This window comes from Mus musculus, chromosome 16, assembly GCF_000001635.26.
Source record: "Mus musculus strain C57BL/6J chromosome 16, GRCm38.p6 C57BL/6J".
In the NCBI taxonomy this organism is placed as follows: Eukaryota; Metazoa; Chordata; class Mammalia; order Rodentia; family Muridae; genus Mus; species Mus musculus.
The window spans coordinates 27,454,919-27,467,383 of NC_000082.6; positions in this window are offsets into that span (position 1 = coordinate 27,454,919).

A 12,465-nucleotide genomic window follows, 5' to 3' on the forward strand; every position below is an offset into this window, starting at 1 on the left:
TCATCACTTCTGATAATGCCAAACAAATGATTCAGGAGAAATAATCACTATTCATGGTCTTATTTGAGTTTTATAAAATACTGCCTAATACAACAAGGTTTCAGAAAAGAGTAGCTGGTCACTTTTGGGTGGCGGGAGGGGGGTGCGGGGGGGGGCGTATTAAATGTTCAAGATGAACCTAGAAAATACTACAGATCTTCAAATCAATCAAGAAGATTGTGTGGGAAGATAGCTCATTAGCTATTGCAATTGCCTTGCAAACCTGAGAACTTTGCTTTGGGTCGCAAGAACCAAGTGAAGGTTGGAAACAGAAGTTTAAATGTTTATAATCCTAGTATCTCCTACCTGAAAATGGGAGGCGAAGACAGGATAATAGCTGGAAGCTTTCAGTGCACTAGCTTGGTGTAGGTAGTAGTGAATAGTGCCTGTCTCACACTTAGATTATCTCATCAGACATTAGGAAGTCAAGACGATGTCTGCCTTGAAGCTTCCTGCTAACTGGTGTTCATGACATGCAACCTGAGGAGAATGGCAGTCCAGCTACAAGCCCTCTGACCAATAGTGAGCTGATGTAAGATGCACTGGTGTAATAGTCACAAATGTGATGTAGTACCCACCACCTTCTGACTGAAGTTTCACTCCAGGAGGTGGGACAAATGCCTACCACTACGAAAGTGGTCAAGAACCTGAGACTAGATTGGCGATGGGCTGAGGGAAAACCAAACACTATTCTGTCAAAGAATATAGCAGCACAAGGTCTTGTAATGACATTCTACTATACCCATAGATCAGAGTTACTCAGCTGTCATCAGATAAGTTGTTTTCTTGCATTATATGGGAACTAACACAGAGAACCACAGCTGTACAATATGCAGAGTGAGAGACTTTGGAGCACTTATTCCAATAACCAGAGGAGATGTCTTTATCAAACATCTCCACTCAAGGCTAAGGGATCAGGCAAGAAAAGGTGGTGGAAAGATTGTGAGAGCGTAGATGGTGTCCCAGCCCTGAGACCACAAAGAGGACATCGCCTTCCATTCCTATCCAAGGAACTATGAGGTACTGCTACTCACTGGCAGTGGAAAAGTTAGTTTTCTCCGTTGAGTTCTCACTGGGTATATTACACACCTCAGGACAGGCCTCAGGCCTGGAGGAAAGTGTCCAACCCACAATCAAACGGTGTTTACTCAGACACTAGGCCTCATTTGGCTTATTTGGGATTGTGTTTTTTTTTTTTTTTTTCCATTCATATATCTTACCAGACTTTTCTTTTTGTATTTTAGTTTCTTTGCTTTTGGGGGCATATATTGTGCATGTCGGGAGGGAGGTGTTTATTTGTTTTGTTTATTGTCTTTTAAAGAGAGAAAGAGTGGATGGGTTAGAGAGGTAGACAGGATCATTAGGAAAGGGGAACGATGTTCAAAATTGAAAACATTTTCCAATAATAAAGAAAAGGAAAAATAAAAGTAACCAAAGGTGGAATATGAGAACCAACATCTGGGCTTGCTCATTGCCTCCACATACGCACCATGGTATGAGCACACCCACACCTCATCACCACACACACACACACACACACACACACACACACACACACACACACACGTCAATCTCCAATAATTACTAATTCCCTAGAGCATGGGCTGGAGACCACCAACTCAGTGTTTTGAAAACTTGTTAGTAATATTCAGTTAACAAATTGAATAATCATTCTGGTTTTACAAAAATAAAATTTGCCCCTCAGTATAATGAACACACACCAAGTGTTAATTACTTTTAATGGAAGTATTTAATTCCCAAATGAAGATGATAGGAGACTAAGGTAATTTTTAACAATACATTTACATGAAATGCAGGCGAACTAGACATTCTCTTTCTCCACCTGGAAGTTACATTGTTTAAAAACAATTCCTAAGTGTCTACTGATGTGTAAACATGCAAGAGAAGATTTGCGTGTGTTTATGTGAATGGGGGGGGGGCACATGCAAGAGAAGATTTGCGTGTGTTTATGTGAATGGGGGGGCGTGTCCTGTGGGGGTTGCTTTGGCCTGTCTTCTTCCATCACCCTCCACTTTATATTTGAAGCAATTCCAGTGAACCTAGAGTTCATCTGTTAGGCTAGACAGGCAGGGCTGGCTCTACCTCCCCAGCACTCAGATTAGAGGTATGTCCCAACCTAGCGTTTCACATGGGCGATGGGCTCTGTAATCAGGTACTTGTGCTTTTCAGCGTGGACTTTTTCCATTGAGACACCTCTTTCCAGTCTCTAAAAACCAGCAAGATAAATTTGCATTCAGAAAAAATATAGAAAAACTACAAAACAAATAACACCCCCCCAAATCAAGTATATCTGTAAAGAAAATGGAGAAAGGACAGAGACATTAGTGGTGTTTTAGTTGCAAACCAATGAAAAGAAAACTTTGTGATAATTAGCGAAATATAAACACCTTCAATAACTGATGGAATTAAGAATTGAATATTGCATTCCAGGGCTTGGAGATACTGCTGTGGAGTTAGGCTGCAGCTAAGTATGTGTTTACTCCCGTCCCTGGGGATCTGGTGCCCTCTGCTGGTCACTTACAGCACTGCACGTGGTGCACATTTGTACATTCAAGCAAAACACCCATACACATAAAATCAAAATAAATAAATCTTAACAAGCATAAAGTAGTATTTCAGAAATAGAAAAATGTTCACACATGCTCATAGATACTAGTGGATATAAAGTGAGTGAAAAGTAGGAGATCATGATCGTATTCCAACCACCGTGGATGGGTTCATTACACTATCTTCTCTTATAGTTTATTGGAAAAATGATCCCGGTAAAGTATTTTAAGTGAAAAGGAAACATTTTTCAAATAAAACCTCAAAGCAAAAAAATACTAATATAAATCTGTATATTCGTGTTTTGGGCAACAGAAAATTCTTGAATGAAAGACAGAAATGTTTTTTAAAAACTAAATACAACTCAAAGGTATATATTTGTTGATGACAAGTGAATACTGCCTTTTTTCCACTCATTTATTTACTTATTCACTTTATATCCCGATGGCCCCCGATTTCACAGGGCCGCTTCCCCATTCCCATCTCCCCTTCACCCCTGAGAAGAGCGAGGTCCCTCGCTCAGTACCAACCCTGGCACATCCAGTTTCTGCAGGGTTAGGCGCATTCTCTCCCACTCATGCCAGACAAGGCAGCCCAGTTAGGGGAACGGAGTTCACAGACAGGCAACAGCTTTAGGGATGGCCCCCGCTCCAGTTGTAGGGGGATCAAAATGAAGATTGAGTTGCACGTTTGACATGTGCAGAAAGTGGGGCTTGGAACAGCACTTGTATATTCTTTGGTTAGTGGCTCTGTCTCTGAAAGTCCCCTAAGGGTCCAGATTAGTTAGCTCTGTTGGGGTTCCTGTGGAGTTCCTATCCCCTCCGGGATCCTCAATCTTACCACCAGCTCTTTCATAAGAGTCCCCAAGCTCCATCCAGTATTTGGCCCTGGGTTTTTGCATCTATTTCAGACAGTTGCTGGATAGAGCCTCTAAGAGGACAGATATACTTGCCTTCTGTCTGGAAGCCTAAGAGCATACTCAAGTGTCAGGGATTGGTGCTTGCCCATGATATGGGTCTCAAGTTGGGGCAGTTATTGGTCAGCCTTTTCCTGAGTCTCTACTCCATCTCTAATCCCTGCATTTCTTTTAGATAGAAAAAGTTGGGGGCAGAAGTTTTTGTGGGTGGATTGGTGTCCTTATCCTTCCACTGGGTCATGCCTGGCTATGACAGGTGGCCCTTTCTGGTTCCATATCCCCACCGCTGTGCCTCTCAGCTAAGGTCACACAAATTGACTCCTGGGAGTCTACCCTAACCCAGATCTCTGGCATGTCCTAGAGAGGCCCCACACCCATGGCAGCTGCCATTTTCATTCATTCTCCTAGTCCTCTGGTCCTCTCTCCTGTCTCTCCCTAAACCTGATCCCGAACCCCTATTCCACAACCCATCCCCTCTCTCACCCAGTTCTCTCTCCTCCTGTTTCCTATGATTATTCTATCTCCATTTCTAAGTGAGACTCAAGCATCCTGGCTTGGACTGTCCTTCTTGTTTAGCTTATTTCCACCTGTAGAGTGTGTTGTGGGTATCCTGTACATTATGACTAATAACCACTTATAAGTGAGTATGTACCATGTATGTACTTTTGGGTCTGGGTTACCTCACTCGGGATGATATTTTCTAGTTCCATCCATTTCCTGTAAAGTTCATGGTGCCCTTGCTTTGCCATGGGGCAAATGAACCACATTTTCTGTATCCATTCTTCCTTTGAGGGACATCTAGGTTGTTTCCAGTTTCTAGCTATTACAAATAAAGCTGTTATGAACATAGTGGAGCATGTGGTATGCTGTAGAATCTTTGGGGTATATGTCCAGGAGTAGTATAGCTTGTTCTTCAGGTAAAATAATTTTCAATTTTCTAAGAAACCACCAGATTGATTTCCAGAGTGGTTGTATAAGTTTTCACTTCCACCAGCAATGGAGGAATATTCCCCTTTCTCCACATCCTTGCCAGTATTTGCTGTCACTTGAGTTTTTTATCTTAGCCATTCTGATGGGTGTAAGATGGAATCTCAGAGCTGTTTTGATTTGTATTTTCCTGATGACTAAGGATGTGGAACATTTCAAGTGCTTTATTGCCATTCAAGATTCCCGTGTTGAAAATTCTCTGTTTAGCTCTGTACCCCATTTTAAAAATTAGGTTATTTGGTTTTTGGTGTCTAACTCCTTGAGTTCTTTATATATTTTGGATATTAGCCCTCTATCAGATGCAGGGCTAGAGAAGATCTTTTCCTAATCTATAGGCTGCAGTTTTGTCCTATCCATAGTGTCCTTTGCCTTGCAGAAGCTTTGCAGTTTCATGAAGTTCCATTTATCCGTTGTTAAGAGATTAAGCTGTTGGTGTTCTGTTCTGGAAATTGTCTCTTCTACCAAGGTGTTCAAGAATATTTCCCACTTTCCCTTCTAGTAGATTTAGTGTATCTGGTTTTATGTTGAGGTCTTTGATCCCCTTAGACTTGAGTTTTGTTCTGGGTCATAAACATGTTTTTTTTTTTGTTTTTTTTTTTTTTTTTGTATTCTTCTACATGCAGTAATTCAATTACATCAGCACCATTCTTTGAAGATGCTTTCTTTTTTCTATTTTATGGCTTTGGCTTCTTTTTACAGAGGTGTGTGAATTTATTTCTGAGTCTTTGATTAAACTCCTTTGAATAACCTGTTTCTACATCAAAACTATGCAGTTTTTAAGATGACTATTGCTCCATAATACAGCTAGAAATCAGGGGTGGTAATTCCTACAAACGTTCATTGTTTAGGATTGTTTTGGCTGTCTTCAAGTTTTTTTTTTTCCATATGAAGCTGAAAATTGCTCTTTTAAGGTCTGTAGAAAAAAATGATATTGGAATTTTGATGGTAATTGCATTCAATCTATAGTTTGCTTTACGCAAATTCATCATTTTCACTATGTTAATCCCACCGATCCATGAGCATGTTTGATCTTTATATCTTCTGAGATCTTTTTCAATGTCCTTTTTCAGGGCCTTAAAGTTCTTGTCTTATAGATCTTTTACTTGCTTGGTTAGAGTTACACCAAGATATTTTATATTATTTGTGGCTATTGTGAAAGGTATTGTTTCTCTAATTTCTTTCTCAGCCTGTTTATCATTTATATAAAGGAGGGCTAGTGACTCCTTTGAGTTAATTTTATATCCAGCCACTTTTCTGAAGTTGTTTAACAGCTGTATAAGTTCTCTGGTAAAAATTTTGGGGTTATTTAAGTATACTATCAATTCGTCTGCAAATAGTGATACTTCGACATCTTCCTTTCCAATTTGTATCCCTTTGATCTCCTTTTGCTGCTCTATCTATAACTTCACGTACTATATTAAACAGATAGGGAGAGAGTGGGCAGCCTAGTCTTGTCCCTGATTTCAGTGGAATTGCTGTAAGTTTCTCCCTACTTAATTTGATGTTTTCTATTTTCTTGCTTTATATTGGCTTTATTGCATTTAGGTGTGCACTTTGTATCCCTGATTTCTCCAAGACTTTTAACATGAAGAATGTTGGATTTTTTCAAAGGTTTTTTTCAGCATCTAATGAGATGATCATGTGACTTTGTTTATATATTAGATTACATTGATGGATTTTCTTATATTAAACCATCTGTGCATCCCTGTGATAAAGCCAACCTGATCATAATGAATGTTTTTTATATTGTTTTGGATTTGGTTTACAAGTGTTTTCTTTATTATTTTGCATTGATGTTCATAAGAGAAATTGGTCTGAAATTCACTTTGTTTCTTGAGTCTTTGTATGGGTGAGTATGGCCTCAAAGAATGAGATTGGCTCTGATCCTTCTGTTTCTATTTTGTGGAATAGTTTGAGGAGTGTTGGTAGCTCTTCTTTCAAAGTTGGGTAGAATTCTGAGCTAAAATCATCTACCCTTTTTGTTGTTGGGACTTTTATAGACAGTTCTTTTCCTTTAAGGGTTGTAGAACTGTTTAGTGTACCTGATCTTAATATCTATCTAGAAAATTATCCATTTCATTTAGATTTTGAAATTTTGTGGAGTTCAGGTTTTTAAAGTAAGACCTAATGATTATTTTGAATTTCCACAGTGTCTGTTGTTCTGTCTCCCTTTTCATTTATGATTTTGTTAATCTGAACACTGTCTCTCTGCCTTTTAGTTTGTATATGTGTTTGTCTATCTGATTTTTCTCAAAGAATCAGCTCTTGCTTTGGTTTATTCTTTGTATTGCTCTTTTTGTCTCTAATGATTGATTTCAGCCCTAAGTTTGACTATTTCCTACCATATACTCTTCTTAGGTGAGTTTGCTTCTTTTTGTTCTAGAGATTTCAGCTGTGCTGCTAAGTTGCTAGTATAAGATCTCTCCAGTTTCTTCATGGTGGCACTTGGTGCTATGAACAAGATTTCCTCTTAGCACTGCTTTCATTGTGTTCCATACATTTGGGTATGTTCTGCTTTCATTCTCATTGAAATCTAGAAAGTCTTTAATTTCTTTATTTCTTCCCTGGCCAAGTGATCCCTGAGTATGCAGTTGTTCAGTTTCCACAAGAATGTGGGCTTTCTGCTGTTTCTGTTGTTGAAGTACAGCCTTAATCTGTGCTTATCTGATATGATGCAAGGTAATTTCAATCTTCTTAAATCTGTTAATGCTAGCTTTGTGACCAATTATATGGTAGGTTTTGGAGAAGGTTTTATGAAGTGCTGAGAAAAGATTCATTCTTTTGTGTTTGGCTGGAAGGTTCTGTAGATATCTATTATGTCCATTTGGGTCATAACATCTATTAGTTTCATTATTTCTTTGTTTAATTTCTGTTTCAATAACCTGTCAATTATTGAGAGTTGGGTGTTGAACTCTGCCACTATTAACATGTGGGGTTCAATGTGTGATTTAAGCTTCAGTAATGCTTCTTTTATGAATGTAGGTTCCCTTGCATTTGGAGATTGGGTAGTCAGAATTGAGGACGTCATCTTGTTGCCTTTTTCCTTTGATGAGTATGAAGTGTCCTTCCCCATTTTTTGTTTACTTTTGGGTGAAAGTCTTTTTTTTTTTTTTTTTTTTTTTTTTTTTTTAGATAGTATAATGGCTGTTTCAGTTTGCTTCTAGGAAAATCTTGTCCAGCCCTTTACTCTGAGGTATGTCTATCATTCTTGCTGAGGTATGTTTCTTATATGCAGCAGAATGATGGATCATGTTTATGTATCCAGTCTGATAGCCTGTGTCTTTTTATTGGGGAATTGAATCCAATGATATTGAGAGGTGTTAATGACCACTGATTGTTAGTTCCTGTCATTTTTATGTTGGCAGTGGTACAGTATGTGTATTGTGATCCTTTTTTTTTTTTTTTTTTTTTTGGTTTTGCTGTGAGATGATTAATTTCTTGTTTTTCTTGGGTATAGTTACCCTCCTTGTGTTGGAGTTTTCTTTATAGTATCCACTATAGTACTGGATTAGTGGAAAGATATTGTTTAAATTTGGTTTTGTAATAGAATATATTGGTTGCTCCATCTATGGTGATTGAAAGTTCTGCTGGGTATAGTAGCCTGGGCTTACATTTGTGGTCTCTTAGGGTCTGCAAGACATCCATGCAGGCCCTTTTGTCTTTTAACATCTCTGTTGAGAAGCCAGGTATAATTCTGATAGTTCTGCTCTATATGTTGCTGGGCCTATTTCCTTGCAGCTTATAGTATTCTTTCTTTATTCTGTACATTTAGTGTTTCGATTACTATGTAGTTGGAGGATTTTCCTCTTTTGGTCTAATATATTTGGCATTCTGTGTATGCTTCTTGTACATGTATAGCCATATCTTTCTTTAGGTTAGAGGAATTTTCTTCTATGATTTTGCTCAAGATATTTCCTGGGCCTTTGAATTGGGAATCTTCTCCCCCTTCTGTTCCTATTATTTTTATGTTTGGTCTTTTCATAGTGTCCCAAATTTCCTGCATGTTTTGAGTAAGAAATTTTTTAGAATTGACATTTTCTTTGACTGATAAATCAATGTCTTCTGTTGTATCTTTTATACCTGCAATTCTCTCTTCCATCTCTAGTATGCTGTTGGTGATACTTGCATCTGTAGTTCTTGATCTCTTTCCTATGTTTTCTGTCTTCAGTATTGCCTCCATTTGTATTTTATTTGTTGCTTCTATTTGTATTTTCAGGTCTTGAACAGTTTTATTTATTTTCTTCACCTGTTTGATTGTATTTTCCTGGATTTCTTTAAGGAATTTATGTGTTTCCTATTTAAAGGCCTCCATCATTTTCATGAGCTGAGATTTAAGGTCAGTGTTGCTCTAGGTCCGTGATGTGTTAGGATATCAAAAGCTTGATGTAATAAGAAAGCTGGGTTCTTATGGTGCCATATTGCATTTGCTTTTGTTGATTGTGTTCTTGTGCTTGCCTATAGCCATCTCTTGCGCACGCCCAACTGGCCAGGAAGAACGACCCTGCAACAGGATCCTTCTGCACATGTTTATTCAGTCCTGTTTCTTCTTTCTCTATATCTCCCTTGTTTATATCTCCCTTGTTTATATCTCCCCCAAACCCTGGGCCTCTCACTCTTTTATACTCTCAGTTCCCATCCACACACAGCAGGCCACACCACCTCACACAGCTTCAGCTAATCAGGGCAGCAGGGGCATATCTCCATCAAAATGGATTCACCAGTATCCTGGTACACCTGCGCAGCTCTCAAGATGTTTGTGGCTTATATGAGGAAGTCAGGTGCAAGTCATACGACTTAGCTGCAGTCCCTGGCGCCTTTGGGACTGCCGCCACACCCGCTCCTCACATCTCCCCCTTTTTTCTTTTTTGGCAGAGAGAATGTCTGTAGATAGCTCCCCGCAGCCATGCCCCTTACCCGTCCTTGGGAGACAAACAGCATTGGTTTGATCTCTGTCTTAGGTTGGTGACATGCCCAGGGAGTCTTATCACTGACTACCTCTCTATCATGCCAAGCCACACCTGGGGAGATTGTGTTTTGCTTGTGGCAGGTGCATCAAAAGGCCAGGATGTTCATTAATCTATGGCCAGATTTTGATTGCTGCAAGCAAGCCTCATGGGTGAAGGTAAAGGTCTGATCCCCAGTGTGCAAGCATAGGGGCCCTACACAAAACCATCCCTTGGGCTCATCACCCAGAGAGGTCTTGGCCAGCTCCCGTGTCGTTTTTCCTGGGGGAAGGGAACTAGGACACTGAACCTTCATGCAATCAGACATGCCTTCCACAGGATGCCAACAGCAAGCTATCCTCTGTGCAGTGCTTAGCCTCGCAACCCACAGCATAACACAGCATAATTTCTTTTAGAGTGGTAAACCGAATCTGAGGAGATTGTCCTGCCTCCACTGCAGCAAAAGCCTACGCTACCATGGCGAAAGTGCGGGCCTGCTCACGCTGCACCTAACACATGTGTCAAACACACAACACACACACACACTATAACAAGCATACATCCCAGGGCTCTCATCCCTGCTCATCTTCCCTGAAGCAAGGGATAGATAGCCAGAGGGGCTATCTCTTTAAGGGGAATTCAGGGATCAAAAAGGCGTGGAAAAATTTGAACGTCATGTCAAGCTGGTATTGGCTTCTGGAACACCGAAAGGATCTCCCATCTCGGCTCCATCGTTTGTGCTTGTGGGATCATCCACCACATCCACAGGGGCAACTGGATCAGGAGCCTCATTCTTGCAGCGTCTCACCAATCTCTCCGGCACCCAAAGAGGTTCCGTTTGGTCCTGTGGAAACACACAAACAGACCCTCTCGCCCACGTCAACACCGGATCCGGTCGATCCCCAGGGGGGGTGGACACAATACCTTGTGGTAATGAGTCCATAACCTCAATCACCTGTGTGTCCATCTGGGGAGTCAATACACCAAATCTCCGGACAGAAGGTCTGCCTATAGGTGGCTGCTGAGGAGGCATAGGGAGGAGGCGCAGAAGCTAATTCGCCTTCCTCCTCCACCTCGGCTCTTTTATTTTGTCCTTTCTGTCCACCTGATAACACTGTGTCTTTCTTTTTCCTTTTTCTTTTTAAGCCCTTCTCCTTTTCCAACATACTCTCTTGTTGCTCTGTAAGGATTTTCTGAACTGTCTTGACTGTCTCTACACACAGTTTCAAACAGTAACAGAGTCCATATATCAGAACAAACAAGACCAAAACTATCAGACCTACCCACAAAGGGTCAATGGGAGAAAAAAGCAAAACTACACAGCGAGGATCTATTGATCACTATACTGAGCTTATCATAGTTCCTTAACTTGTCCCAAAACCGGGAACCTTAACTTGTCCCAAAGCCAGGAACCTTAACTTGTCCCAAAGTCAGGAACCTTATCGTTACTTTGTGTCTGTTTCCTGGCAACTTTATGCTTGCCTCTATTTTATCCGAGGTCCTTCCCAAACTCCTGGGGTCGTAAGTTTCACTCACCATGAACTTACCCTGCCTGCAACCACTGACTGCTGAAAGTTCTGAATTCGGTGGGGGAGTCGATTCCCCGTATGGGCCACCAATTGTCACGTCCACTCTCGACCAGCAAGAACGACACGACCACCAGTCCTTCTAACAGCAGTTTATTCAGTCTTCATCTTTCTTCTTTCTCTTCATCTTTTTCCTCATCTTTTCTTTTTCTTAAAAATATCCCCCTTTAACCCAGGGATCAATTTGGGAGACTTACCAGTACCGTTCCCCAGCTGAAGAGTTCTGAATCCACGCCTGATCCTTCTCAACAGTCTGTTTTACGGGAACCTTTTAACCGCTCCTTCCCCGTGATGCAGTTCTGAATCCTCCCTGTAGCAGGGGGTCTTCACTTGTGCCTGAAGATGTTTCTTTTCCCGGGTTTCGGCACCACTTCTTGCGCATGCCCAACTGGCCAGGAAGAATGACCCTGCAACAGGATCCTTCTGCACATGTTTATTCAGTCCTGTTTCTTCTTTCTCTATATCTCCCTTGTTTATATCTCCCTTGTTTATATCTCCCCCAAACCCTGGGCCTCTCACTCTTTTATACTCTCAGTTCCCATCCACACACAGCAGGCCACACCACCTCACCAGACACACAGCTTCAGCTAATCAGGGCAGCAGGGGCATATCTCCATCAAAATGGATTCACCAGTATCCTGGTACACCTGCGCAGCTCTCAAGATGTTTGTGGCTTATATGAGGAAGTCAGGTGCAAGTCATACGATTTAGCTGCAGTCCCTGGCGCCTTTGGGACTGCCGCCACACCCGCTCCTCACAGCCATCTGGTTGTTTCTGGTGTTGGCTGGCCTGGTAGTCCCTGGGAGTCACAGGCCTCTGGGACTGGTGGTCCTGGGTGGCAGCAGGTCTCCTGGGAAGTGGGCAGAACTGTGGGGTGGGGAGTGGAGTGAAGATCTGACATTACAGGTAGAGGTGTGGCCTGGATGGTGGAGCTCAAAATGGTTGGGCAGACCTCATGGCTGCTGGGTTTGCCTGGGGTCCAGCAAGTGGGGCAAATACTGACTTTTTAAACAATGCCATTTTGTGGATTTAAGATGCAATTGAAATTAAATGTATGAAAATGGCACATAAGTGACAATAGAATGATGTTAAATTATACAAAAGTAATTATACTACTGAAGATTTTCCCTTTTTAAGTAACTAAGTAGTTTGTGAAATCATAGATACATGTCAAAACCCCAGTGTTAGGCCCTATATTTCCAGGAGGAACAAGCTTTCAGGGGTGTTTTTATGTTGCTTATCTAAGAACACATTTTTAGGAGAAAAAAAGGTTTCTTCACTATCTTGAAAGAATTTAAAAGTACTATTAAGCTTTTATACAGTTTTGCATAATTATCATTAATTTCAACAACAAAGAGAAAACGAGAGAATACAAAATATCCAAGAATCTGGTTACAAACTTTTAGTGAGACAGCACACTTTCAAGTAC